The sequence below is a fragment of the Bactrocera dorsalis genome, chromosome 1 (genome assembly GCF_023373825.1).
Source record: "Bactrocera dorsalis isolate Fly_Bdor chromosome 1, ASM2337382v1, whole genome shotgun sequence".
NCBI lineage: Eukaryota > Metazoa > Arthropoda > Insecta > Diptera > Tephritidae > Bactrocera > Bactrocera dorsalis.
Genome location: NC_064303.1, coordinates 99,635,556 through 99,647,925, shown reverse-complemented (window position 1 = coordinate 99,647,925; position 12,370 = coordinate 99,635,556). Strand labels below are relative to the sequence as shown.

The following is a 12,370-nucleotide window of genomic DNA, read 5'->3' as shown; positions in this document are numbered from 1 at the left end:
GGCGCCATAAAATAGTGGAGATATAGCGGAGATATATTTATGAATCTTAGTAGAAATGATTACGGACTAACGACGTGATAATGATGTTAACAACAGATGAAAGGACAAGCTTCTAAACAAATTTTAGGCAGGAAGCTTTCATGTAAACCAAGCTTAGATGCTAGAGTAAAGAAATCAACCACAAAACTTTACAACTGCAAAAGGATGGTGGGAAAGAGCATTTTAAGCTACTTTGTATGTTTCTATCTAATGCCACGGATTTTCGAAATCCTACAAAATGTAACCTAAGTTCGGTCCTAAATTTGCCTACCCTTCCAGAGAAGACTGGTAAAGAGGTAGGGGGGACAGGGACACAGGGATAAGAATATATATGGATAGGTCCAAACTAGATAATCAAGTGAGATGAGGGAGAGGTGATCTCTTTTCAATAAAAATAGATACCAGCTTCGCCTTTCCAACTACCAGACCACTGCAGTGTCTACCAAGCGGAAATCACAGCAATAAATGAAGTAGGTATTCTTGTTCTCACAAAGACTCTACTCACAACATGGAATATATTTATACTTGTATATACAGATAGCCCTGGCGGTTTTGAAGTCACCAAAATTTGTTACGGTTTCATCAAAGATAGGGCAAGAATGCCTTGATTTCTTAGTAGCATACATTATTGAATAATATTCGACCGAATAAACTACGTCCAGCACGCAGCGAAGAAAATATAGCAGCCGTAGTATTTTACGTCGAGATTTTAATTTAAAAGAGTTCAAAATACAGTTTGTTCTGAAGCCGCTCGACTTTCCGAAGCGACATCGCTTCGCTCTATGTGCTCCTCCAAAAAAAGTCCCAAAAGGATCCGACGTTTTCGAGCCGAATTTTGTTCAGTGATGAAATCCATTTTGTTATATATAAGCCACATTTGGACCAAAGAGCAACCTGAAGACATTCAAGAGCTATCATTTGATACAGAAAAAAAAGGTTTTGGTGTGGTCTGTCGGCTGGTGAAATCATCGGTCCATATTTTTTCAAAAATTATGCCACTGAGAACGTAACCATCAGTGGCAGCATGATAACCAACTATTTGATATCTGAAATTGAAGCTCGTAGTCTTGGTTACATTTGGTTTTAACAAGACAGCGTTCACTTCCCACACATCGAATTTATCAATGGATTTATGGAAAGAACACCTCAGTGAGCAGATAATTTCACGTTTTTGGCCGGTCGATCGGCCACCGAGACTTTGTGATCTTACACCGTTAGACTTTTTCCTTTAGAGATATGTAAAGTCTAAAGTCTATGCTGGCAATCCCGCTTCGATTCAGACCATGAAGCAAAACATCACGCGTATCATTCGAAAGTTACCAGTCGAAATGTTCGCACGAATCATCCGAAAATAGACTCAAGGGATAGATCAGCTGGGACGAAGCCGCGGCCAACATTTGAAAGAGTCAATCTTCAAAAAATAAATGACAAATGTTCTTTCGAATTATAATAAATTATTATAAATTAAATTTTAAGTTTCTGTGGTTTTTCATTAAAAAAGTAGGGAACCTCGAAGTTGATCACCCTTTAGATATACAAGTAGAAGCTGTTTTGAACAATAATATGTGTAGAGTAGAGAATTTTGGAAAATCATTAATAAATTCATATATAAATTTTAATCTATTGAAGAGATATTCTTAGAATTCGAAAAATTGTAAAAAAAAATAAAAAAAATAATTAAATTATTTAGTATCTAAATTTTCAAAAAACATAATAGTAGAAAAAATATTAAAAAAGCTAAGAAAGTAGGAAGAAAAAAGTAAGACTATTTTTAAATTTATTATTTTTTTTTAATAATTCAAAAATTATATTTTAAAAATAAAAAATAAAAAATAATTATTAATTTAAAATAGTTGTACTATTTTTATATTTTTTTTTCAATTTGATTATTTTTTTAATTAAATCAAAAATTATATTTCAAAAAAAAAAATAAATAAATAATTAATTTAAAATATTTGTAATTTTTTAAATTATTTTTATTAAAACTAAAATTACATCTCAATAGTAAAAATTTAATTATTAATTAATAAAAATAGTTGTAACGGTTTTTTATTTTTTTCTTTTCAATTTTATTATTTTCTTAATAAAACTAAAATTATATTTCAAAACGAAAATTAATTAATTTAAAATAAATGTTTTTTTTTATCTTTTGTATAGAAAAAGTTTTTGATATGAAATATGTTATGTATGGCTACTGTTTAATTTAACTATAGTCAAGCTAGTCCAGCTGTTCAAGTTATGGTCCTGCCAAATTAAAAAAAAAATTACACAACTTTTTTTAAACAAAAAATATTTATCTAAACATGAAATTAAGATCTTTAAAGATGCTTGTAAGCAAATGCCGACACGAAATTAACACATACTGAAAAGCAATTAATACAATTTAATTTTCGCACCCGAGCAACGCACACTTGTTGACATACCAAAAAAAATTAATAATAATACAGAGACATATTCACACCTCATTCACACCAAGCAGCGGCTAACACGCCTCCTCAGCGACAGCCGCACCAAAAAGTTTTCAAAAAAGCGAAACCCCGAAAACCAAAAAAAAAAACAAAAAAAAATCAAGCAGAACAAACACTAACAATTATGCCGGAGCTAAGCCGAAGCTTAAATTATGGCAACATATAAGTCTATTCATAAGCGAGTTTCTAGCCGCTATTACAGCAGCCTGGTCGCCGTGTTGGTATGCTTTGGTTAGCCGGCACAAGCCTTTAAAATAACACACGAGCTTCGTACGAGTGCCAAGCATTGTACATAAGTATACATGTGTGTATGTACTTATGTAGCAGATATACATATGTATATATATACGAGATATATAATACACGCGTACGTGTGAAATTTATTGTTGCTGGCGGCATATTCGTTTCGCTGCCCAAAACAACTTTTGCGCCTGCGCCGTCGCGCTGAGGTGTGAAGCTGTTTTAGTTTTTCTTTTTTTTGATTTTGTATTGCTTTGTAATAATTTTGATTTTTTATTGTTATTGCAGTTGCCTTAATTACGATAACAGCGCCTGCTTTGCCATCGTCGCGGACATTAACGAAATAACATTAGCGATCGATTTGCTGGCATTTTTCGATTTTCTTTATTTACACTTTTTTTTCTTCCACAACTGCTCGCCCTAATGAGCCAAATATTCGGGATAAGTATGCGAGAGAGAATACTATTATGGCAGCTTGAAGTTTTGAGCTATTTCATGTCACTATTGGAGTTGTTGGTGGATGCTGTGAGACGATGTAATCTTCATGTTTTTTTTTTTTTGTAAAAATATCTGCCAAAAATCCAATTTTCAGTTTTTTCCTTCGTCAAAGTTCTAAGTTAAGGTTGTAACTAAAACACCTATTTTTTCACTTTGGCTGATCCTGTATGGAGTTATCCTCCCAACGCAGGCGCATTTTTTCTGGAGGGCCACCGGAAATAGCGTCACAATTGCCGAGTTTAAATTTTTTCTTTAATTTCAGAATTTTTGTTAATAGTAAATATTTGTAATAATAAGAAATTCTAATAAAATATTTCATTATTCACATGAGAAAAAAATTCTTGAGAAATGGCTGTATTTTACCTTAGGAAACCCATGTAACCTCTTAAATCATTATCAAACAATTATTCACATAAACGAACGATTTATATATCAGCATTACATATAAACCTTACAGCAGTTATGTGCCTAAATAGTCTGACATTAAGTCAGCTGTGTTGTTGGTTAAGCATTATTCAGTTGGATTTCCATATTTATAGGTTTTTCAAGCGTCAATAAATTTCGAAGATGGCTTCATTTGTAGCCTATTCGATTATGTATACTTTTGATCTACAGTGCCAAAGAAATGTTATCATGAAGATGAAAGCTAAGAGCTTTTTCTGGAATAGTTTCAGCTGCATGAAAGGTTAGGGTTATATTAGGGTAAATGGCTGATCTAGAGAGATCGCATGTGGACTGTATATGTGGTCCTTTGTGAAGCCATAGAAAAGAATAACTGCTGTGTTCGAACCTATAAATTAGCAAAACACTTAGTAGCCAATACAAATTTTTCACAGACGTTTAATTTCCACTACCGCCAGTTCGGTGCGATGTCTGAAGATATGCGAAGTTGCATGAAAAGTTTATTTGAAAAGCGAAGGAGCTTCATAGATGTTTATTTTATTGCTGTAAAAGCAAAGGACGCAGCTTTTCACGATGTGAAACAACAACAAATTTTCTACAAAATTTTTTCATATTTTCAACCATATTTGGTATAGTATAAAGCCAGAAAGATGATTCCAGGTTTTATGTATAAGAAATATTTATCGTCACCTAAAATGCAAAACTTTTCATCAAACAATTTTTGAGTTTTTTATTGCTTATGATTTACCACATCATATTACATATTTGTATCATAAAATTTTCAACAGCCGCTGCCAAATATAACCACTTGATAACCAATATATTACCACTTTATAACCAAAACTCAAATTTTGATTAAAAAGGAGTTTATAATAAGCAATATATAACCATTTTATAACGATAATTTTGATTCGGCTATAATCGCATAAGCGGTGTCTACGCCAGTAAAGAAGAAGGAGTACATAATAACCAATATATAACCATTTGATAACCAATATATAACCACTTGATAACCAATATATAACCACTTGATAACCAATATATAACCATTTTATAACCAAAACTGAAATTTTGTTTCAATATGCGTGGTTTCTATTATATCGTTTTTTTTTGGCCTGTAAAGTGATGTTACGTTATTTTGCCTTTTCGGCAACGATATATAATGTTTCCAAAACGATGTCACTCATTTTTGGAATTCTACAAAAGCAAAGTCAGAATAAATTTTGGACTTTTCTCCATAAAGATTTCTCTGATATTACCTAAAAAAATTATCAGAGAAGATAGCAAGTGATTCTAAATAGATTTAAACAATTTTGAAAATCTAACAGAATTTTGAATGCCGTTATGAAGAATGATGAAGCTTTCATATTTTTATACCCCAAGCAGGTTATTTAGTTTGCCACAATTTTTTCAGCAGCCAAAAAGGCAACGTCACAGACTCTATATAGTATATACATAAATGATCAGCTCGACGGAGCGGAGATTTAGTGTCAGTATATCTATCCGTCCGTTTGTCTGTGGACTATACCGGAATTAGTCTTTCAGTCTTTAAGCTGTCGAACTGAAATTTTTCACACGTGCTTTTCTCGCCAAGAAGCCGCTCATTTGTTGGAAATGCAGCTATCGGGCTACCATAACATATAGCTGCCATACAAAGTAAACGATCGAAATTAAGTTCTTGTATGAAAAATTTTTTATTTGAAAAGATATTTTCACGAAATTTGGCGTGGATTAATGTCTAAGGTATTGACCCAATCTCTAAAGAAATTATTTGGATTCAAGCACTATAGCATATAGCTGCCATACAAACTGACCGATCAAAATCATGTCCTTGTATGGAAAACATTTTTATTTGTGGAAATATCTTAACGAAATTTTACTCGAATCATTCGTTAAAGTAATTTTAAAAATATATTTAAGAAAGCATTCAATAAGTCAGCGTGGCTGAAACATTTCCATACTCTCAGATAACAGTATATATTTCCAACAGTTCGTCTTTGCCACTAAAATATGGGGAGCATGCTTTTCTATAGACTTTAAAAATAGTAAGGTGCATGCTTAATCAAACTACAACTGCTGCGATTTATTAAAATAACTGTTAAAATGAAGCTCATAACACTATAGGCGCACAGACACTTTTTTACAACAACAAACAGCACCAATTTTGTATGGGCTTTTCAACAAACGACTTTCAGATTTCCACAAACACACAACGTCTCTTTCACTAGCAGCAAACACAATGCATTTGAATTCATATATGATTGGGTTTATGGAAAAACAAACCGACACACACACGATTGAACTGCAGGAACTTCGACTTTCCGTCGCTGGTGCGCAAGCGTATGCCAAGCACGCAGCGGCTGTCAAGCAGCAGCGGCGGCAAATATACAACGCAGTCACGGACGTAACAAATTCAAACAACAATTCAACAGTTTCAAAGCACATATGCCTACTTGTTGCATGCAACGATGAAACACGCTGCACAAAACAAAAATACTAATGCCTTGAATGCGCTAAACCAGAATTTTACACACAAACGGCGCACACACCACCGGAGCGGAGTCAAAAGAAAATATTTAAGGAAAATCTAAGAAAATTGCAAATAATTTAATTTTTATTTTTTAGAATTTTTTTCTAAGAAAAAAAAAATAATTTAATTTTTTTAATTTTTTTCTATTTTTTTTACTTTTTCTTTTGTTTTTTTTTTAATTTTTTTTTTCAATTTATTTTTTATTTTTTTAGAATGAAAGTTGTGCATGCATTTACCATTTATGTTGCACCAACGTTGCGGCAACTTGTAATCCTTAAACTGCAAGCGTACGACAAAGTTGTTGTTGCTGTGTTGGGATTTGTTGTTATTGTTGTTTTACAAAACTTTTTTTAGTATTCAATATTTGTTATATTATAATATTTATTCAAATGGCTTTTGCTGCCTGCAAAGGCCAATGTTGCACTTACACACAAATAAACACAATTTCACAAACTTAACGGTATTCAAAGCACTTCTAATTTCTAATTGTATTGGGCACATTTGCACATGGCTTTCTAAAGATGTATGTGTGTACTAATATTATTTTCAGATTTTCAACTTTATTTCTAAGCGCTACGCTGCTTACAACATTTCAGCGCCGCCGCGTAGGGCGCACGAATATGCAACAAACACATGACGTGCACACATTTTATTTGCAACATGAATTAATATATATATATTTATGCTATATATGTATGTATGTATGTAGACGCGTGCACTTTTTAGAAGAATTGCAAAGAATTCACAATTTCAGAGGCGTGTATGCAACCATGTACATATATATTTCATGTGGCAACACAATGCACAATGCGCTTGCAAATTTCTATTTCCGCACAATGCCGTTGAAAATTTTTCCACAAAATATCAAATTATCAAATTTTTATATATTTTTAGTGATTTAGCACTACTTGCTCACTTTTAGTATCTTCCGATTCTTTAGAAAACTTCACAGAATTATTGCAACTTTGCTTTTGTAAAATTAAGAACTGAGAAACTCCACGAACGCGTCTCAGTGCGCACAAAATCCAAAAATTCGACGAAACACGAAACGTCCGCGCAACGCTGCTACACAAAATCGCGGTCGTAACAAAACTGGAGAGGCTTCGAGCTGCTGGAGTGCGTGTCGGCCGGAATGGAGGTGTTCAGATATGGCCAACTGGCAGTTTGCTCGGCGAGAGCGCGCCAGAACGTTGGCTTACGGCTAAACAAATAAGACGCTCACTCCCACTCTCTCAGCTGCTGTCGCTCTCAGTGACAGCCGAACTCTCAATTAGCATTGCGGCTGGTTGCAACTTGCCACAGACACGTATTTATGCGGACAAAGACAACAAGAAAAAGAAATGACAAAAACAACAAAAACAAAAAATACAAGAAAAGCTGCAAAAACAACAACAACAATAAATACAACAAATACAAAAAAACAAAAATACAACAAAAACAAAAATACAAAAATACAACAAAAACAACAAACACAAGAAAAACGACATACAAAAAAATCTCAAATACAACAAAAACAAAAAAAACACAAAGACAACAATTACAACAACAACTGTGCGCCGTGAACGCAACCAGCGCACAACAAATGCAGACATTTTTTAATGCAGCAACAACAACAACAACAAAGCAGTGAAGACATCAAGCGCAAAGCCAACTAGCAATAGCAAAGAGGACAACAACAGCAACAACAGCAACAACGGTAGCGCCAACAAAAATGTCCACACACTGTAACTGTTGGAAAAGCTGTCCAGCAAGATCATTTACAATTTACAACGGCCGCATACAACAACAACCAACTGCAGACAACAACAATGACCAACTGCAGTTAACAACAGCAACAACTCGAACTGCCAACAAGAACATACCATTTGGAGCGCTGGACTCTCACCAAATGTGGCAACTTGTTTTGGGCCACAGCTCAACGCTCATTAGTGCTGAGCGCGTAACTAAATAATGGCCAACAAAAAAACATAGTAAACAGCAAATGCACGGGCAACACAGGCAGCACAGTCAACACAGGCAATAAAAGTAACACAGAGCGCAAGCGTAAATCTCATCGCCGCTGAGCGTGCACTTGCATTTGAGTGCAAGTAGAAATGTGCGCACTCAAGTTCTTGCCACAAGCGCTAGAACAGGACTTGCTATGCCCGCGCATTGGAGAGCAGACAGGCTACGTACCTGTTCAGCTCGGTACTTCGGCACTTACATACAGGTAAAACCAGAAATTTTCACTTGTTTTTCCAAGTCTCACTTTTCATTTTCGCTCGCTAACGCGCTCTCTCTCACTCTCTCTCTCTCGCTTAAGTATTTTCTTTCCAATCGTTTGATTTGGTCAACAGCGCGCAAGCGTGTAGACAAATTCTGTCTTCTACTGAGCGTTAGAATATAAAAATTTTATGGCATCATTTTTTATCAAACGAATGGTGTAATATTAATGTGATAAAAATCAATAGTCGAAATCATTTCGTTTGGGTATAATAATAGGCAGGCAGATAGAGTTTGAGCAGGTGTTGACCACACTGGTGACGAGGTGAGTTGCTGATTAAAACAAGTTTGCTATCCAAAACTGTTGAAGCTTGCTGTTAATATGGGTACTCAAGACTTTGATAAGATGATTAGTAAATTACTAGTATTTAGAAGAAATCTTACTGCAACGTGATTTGACATCGAGTTGAGGTCTAAACACTGTCTCTGTCGAAGCCATAATACCCTACATAATACGAAATATTCCTTAAAGAACCTAATTTTGATCGTACAGTTTGTATGGCAGCTATATGCTATAGTCACCCGATCAAAACCATTTCTTTGGAGATAACACTGGTTCTTTGAACTATAATCCTTGCGTTTGGAGATAACATTATTGCTTTTGACAGTAACCCATGCCAAATTTCTTGAGGATATCTCATCAAATAAAAAAGTTTTCCATATAAGCACATGCTTCGAGCCGCTCAGTCTGTATGGCAGCTATGAGCTATAGTGAACCGATCTGAATGATTTCATCGGAGATTGTAGAGTTGCTTTGGACAAAAATTCATGCCAAATTTCGTGATGATATCTCGTCGAAGGAAAAGGCTTCTCACACAAGCACTTGACTCCGATCGTTCAGTTTGTATAGCAGCTATAAGCTATAGTGGTCCGATCTGAACCATTTCTTTGGAGCTTATACCGTTGCTTTGAATAATGCTTTGTACCAAATTTTGTAAGGATATCTTGTCAAATGAGAAAGTTTTCCATATAAGCACTTGATTCGAACAGCTCAGTTTGAAAGGCAGCTATGAGCTATAGCAGTCCGTTATCAACGTTTCCGACAAATAATCAGCTTTTTGCGGAGAAAAGTGTGTGCGCACAATTTCAGATCGATATCTCAAAAACTGAGGCACTAGTTCGTTTATATACAAATATACAGACGAAGAGACAAACCATGGACTGTCCATGTCCTAGCCATGTTCAAATCGGTTCAACTCGTCATGATGATCATTTATATCTATCGTCACCTAAAATGCAAGACAACGTATTATAAAAAAGTCGCTGTCAGATATAATAACCAATATATAACCACTTTATAACCAAAACTAAAACTTTGTTTTAATAGTAATAGTGTCTATTATAACGTTTTCTCTACGCTTGTAAACTTATAAAAATTGAGGTTATGTTATTTTGCATTCTCAGTGGCGATATGTACATACAGCTTATAGGGTCTCCGACGTTTCCTTTTGGGTATCATAAACGTCGTGGCAAACTTAGTACACCCAGTATATCCAGGATATAAAAATGCTTGAGTAGCCTTTGAATGTTCTCACTCTACTGAAGCTTAAAAAGAGAAATTGCTTCATGGTCTGTGACTTAATTCGATGAAATTCTAGTTATTTCATATAGTATTAACTTCAAAGTCTGTTAGTACAAGGAACGAACTCAACATTTCTTAAACATTGCATACATATAGGCAACCCAGATCCAGATCTTTTCTACTTTTAATGGAAAAGAGATATTAGCTCCTAATTTTTCTGCCTCTTCTTGACTTTCCTGCTGTGATTTGTCAAGAAGATATGATCTAGTTTGATATTTATGACTTTAAAGTTGCTTAATCTTTATCTGATTATTAAAAATGTTGCCTACATTTGGGCGAAGTACAGATTAATTACTTTTCTGCTGCAATTTATCAAAAAATTATGATCCACTTAGATATTTAGGATTTTAAATTAGGTCAATCTTTATATAATTACATTATTAGAAATTGTTGCCTACATTTAGGTGGAATATTGATTAAGGGGTAACGCTCATTTTACCTTTAATATAATACCTTCCGTACGTTTGAAAAAACCAAAATTCCTCGAACATTTCAAGTAAACAAAACAATCAATTAGCAAGTAACGGTTAATTTAAGCAGTAACACAACACATTTCCAACTTTCGAGCATGCAACATTATCTGCAACGAGTTTTCAAAATATGTTGCCTTTTTGTTTTGACAACCGAATTACGCTTTTCTTTGCGCTCACACCAAATTAACTGCCATCTTTGCTTTCGACTTTGCTCGCAATTTGTAAATTGTGCAATTATTTACTTGCTCTCGCTCATCATAATCTAAACGCTTGGCTCTTGGCCGCTGCGAGAGCGCGGAATATTTCCTGTAGCCGCCGGCAAAATATATACCAACGTGAGCGCTAAAAAAGCAATGTTTTTGTATAATTATTGACTTGCAGGCTGCAATAGAGTTGGAACTGTGTAGAAAACAAAGCAATGAGCGACAAAATGCAATGTCTTGGCAGGGAGCAGCTAACTGAAAATTTTTTCAAAGAAATTTTTACCTTTTGTACTGAGCAAGTCAGTGCAGCGCAAAGCAATTTAGCATACAAATGCTGCAAGTAAAATTAAGCGAAGAGCGCCAAGCCTGATTCTTTTACTTTCCGTTTTGTTGCTTTTTGTGCTGTGCTCTTGAACGTCATTAAGCGGAGAGCGAGTGTTGAGCGTGGCACCAGCACCAGGTTCGTTGTGTTGATTGAGGAATACAGGAAAACTGGTTTCGAATTAAAATTATCGATGCTCATTTTTTAGTTTGCTACGCTGCTATGTTGCTGCTGCTGCTGCTGGTTGAACTCCTTTACTGCTGGTTAGGTGTGTGAGTGTCTGTGTTGTTTTTTTTTCTTTATTTTTTGCTGGTGATTCCACATTTACCTTGGCTTGGCTTTAGACCTACCTTTCGTTCTTTTGTTGTGTTCACTCTTGTTGTTGTTGTTGCTATTATTATTATTGTTTTGCTATTCTTCTACGGTTTGGTCACTTTTTAAAGCGTCTTTTTTGTCTATGGCTTTGTTATTCTTTACCTTTCGTATTGGTCTCAACGGTAATATACATATGTAGATATATACACATATGTACATATGTATATGAAGATGTTTACACATATTCCCTGCACGTGGGTTTACACTTTACTCATACTTATTTGTATATTCATCTATACATATACATACAAACGAATATATATACATATATACATAATGTATATTTATATACACATATGTAAAATATTGAAATGGAGACATACATTGAAAAATAGTGCTGAAATGTCTAAGAAAATATTTTAGGTGTGCAGAAATGAAATTAGAAAAAATCAAATGATCACTTTGACTGCACCGAAGCGGTAATACCCTTCACAGATGCATTTACGATAGCATAAAAGAGAATAAAAATATTTGTTTCCTGATTTTGAGCGATCAGTTTGTATGGTAGCTATACGCTATAGTTGTCCAATCTGAACAATATGTTCGGAGATTGTAGCCTTGCCTTAGGTCATAGACTATGTCATACTTCGTGAAGATATCTTGTGAAATACGATACAGATGACATTGCCATTTTAGTGACGGGAAGTTGTCACACATCAATAGCAATATTATGACGACCCCTCTCAATGCAATCCAGAATTGCAAGCGGGTCTGAGAATTAATCCGGAAAAATAGTACACTATTTTTGTATTCACAAGGAAAATACAAAATTCTTCCATGGAGGTGATAAATGGTACCCAACTCTCTCCCAAGGACCGCACCAAGTACATTGGGGTGCTGTGGAAGCACTACGTAAATGAAAGAGTGAGAAAGGCTAGCAATGGGTTATTTGCATTTCGGCAGATACTTGGCACAACCTGGGGAATTTCTTCCTCTCTTCTGCACCGGTGCTACACAGATTCTGATGGTCAGGCAT

General features: G+C 34.8%; 1 protein-coding gene across 2 annotated transcripts in view; it reads right to left on the bottom strand.

Moving 5' to 3' along the window:
* Positions 1-12,370, bottom strand: part of LOC105227822 (cadherin-related tumor suppressor) — a 357,862-nt gene that overhangs the window by 317,707 nt on the left and 27,785 nt on the right. Inside the window, exon 1 of one of the 2 annotated variants that reach the window (XM_019990868.3) lies at positions 6,414-7,457. The exons of the other annotated variant lie outside the window; for it this stretch is intronic. The gene's annotated coding sequence lies outside the window, so the exon portion shown is untranslated. Of the gene's footprint in view, positions 1-6,413; positions 7,458-12,370 lie in introns of those variants that run through there. 2 annotated transcript variants of the gene reach the window in all.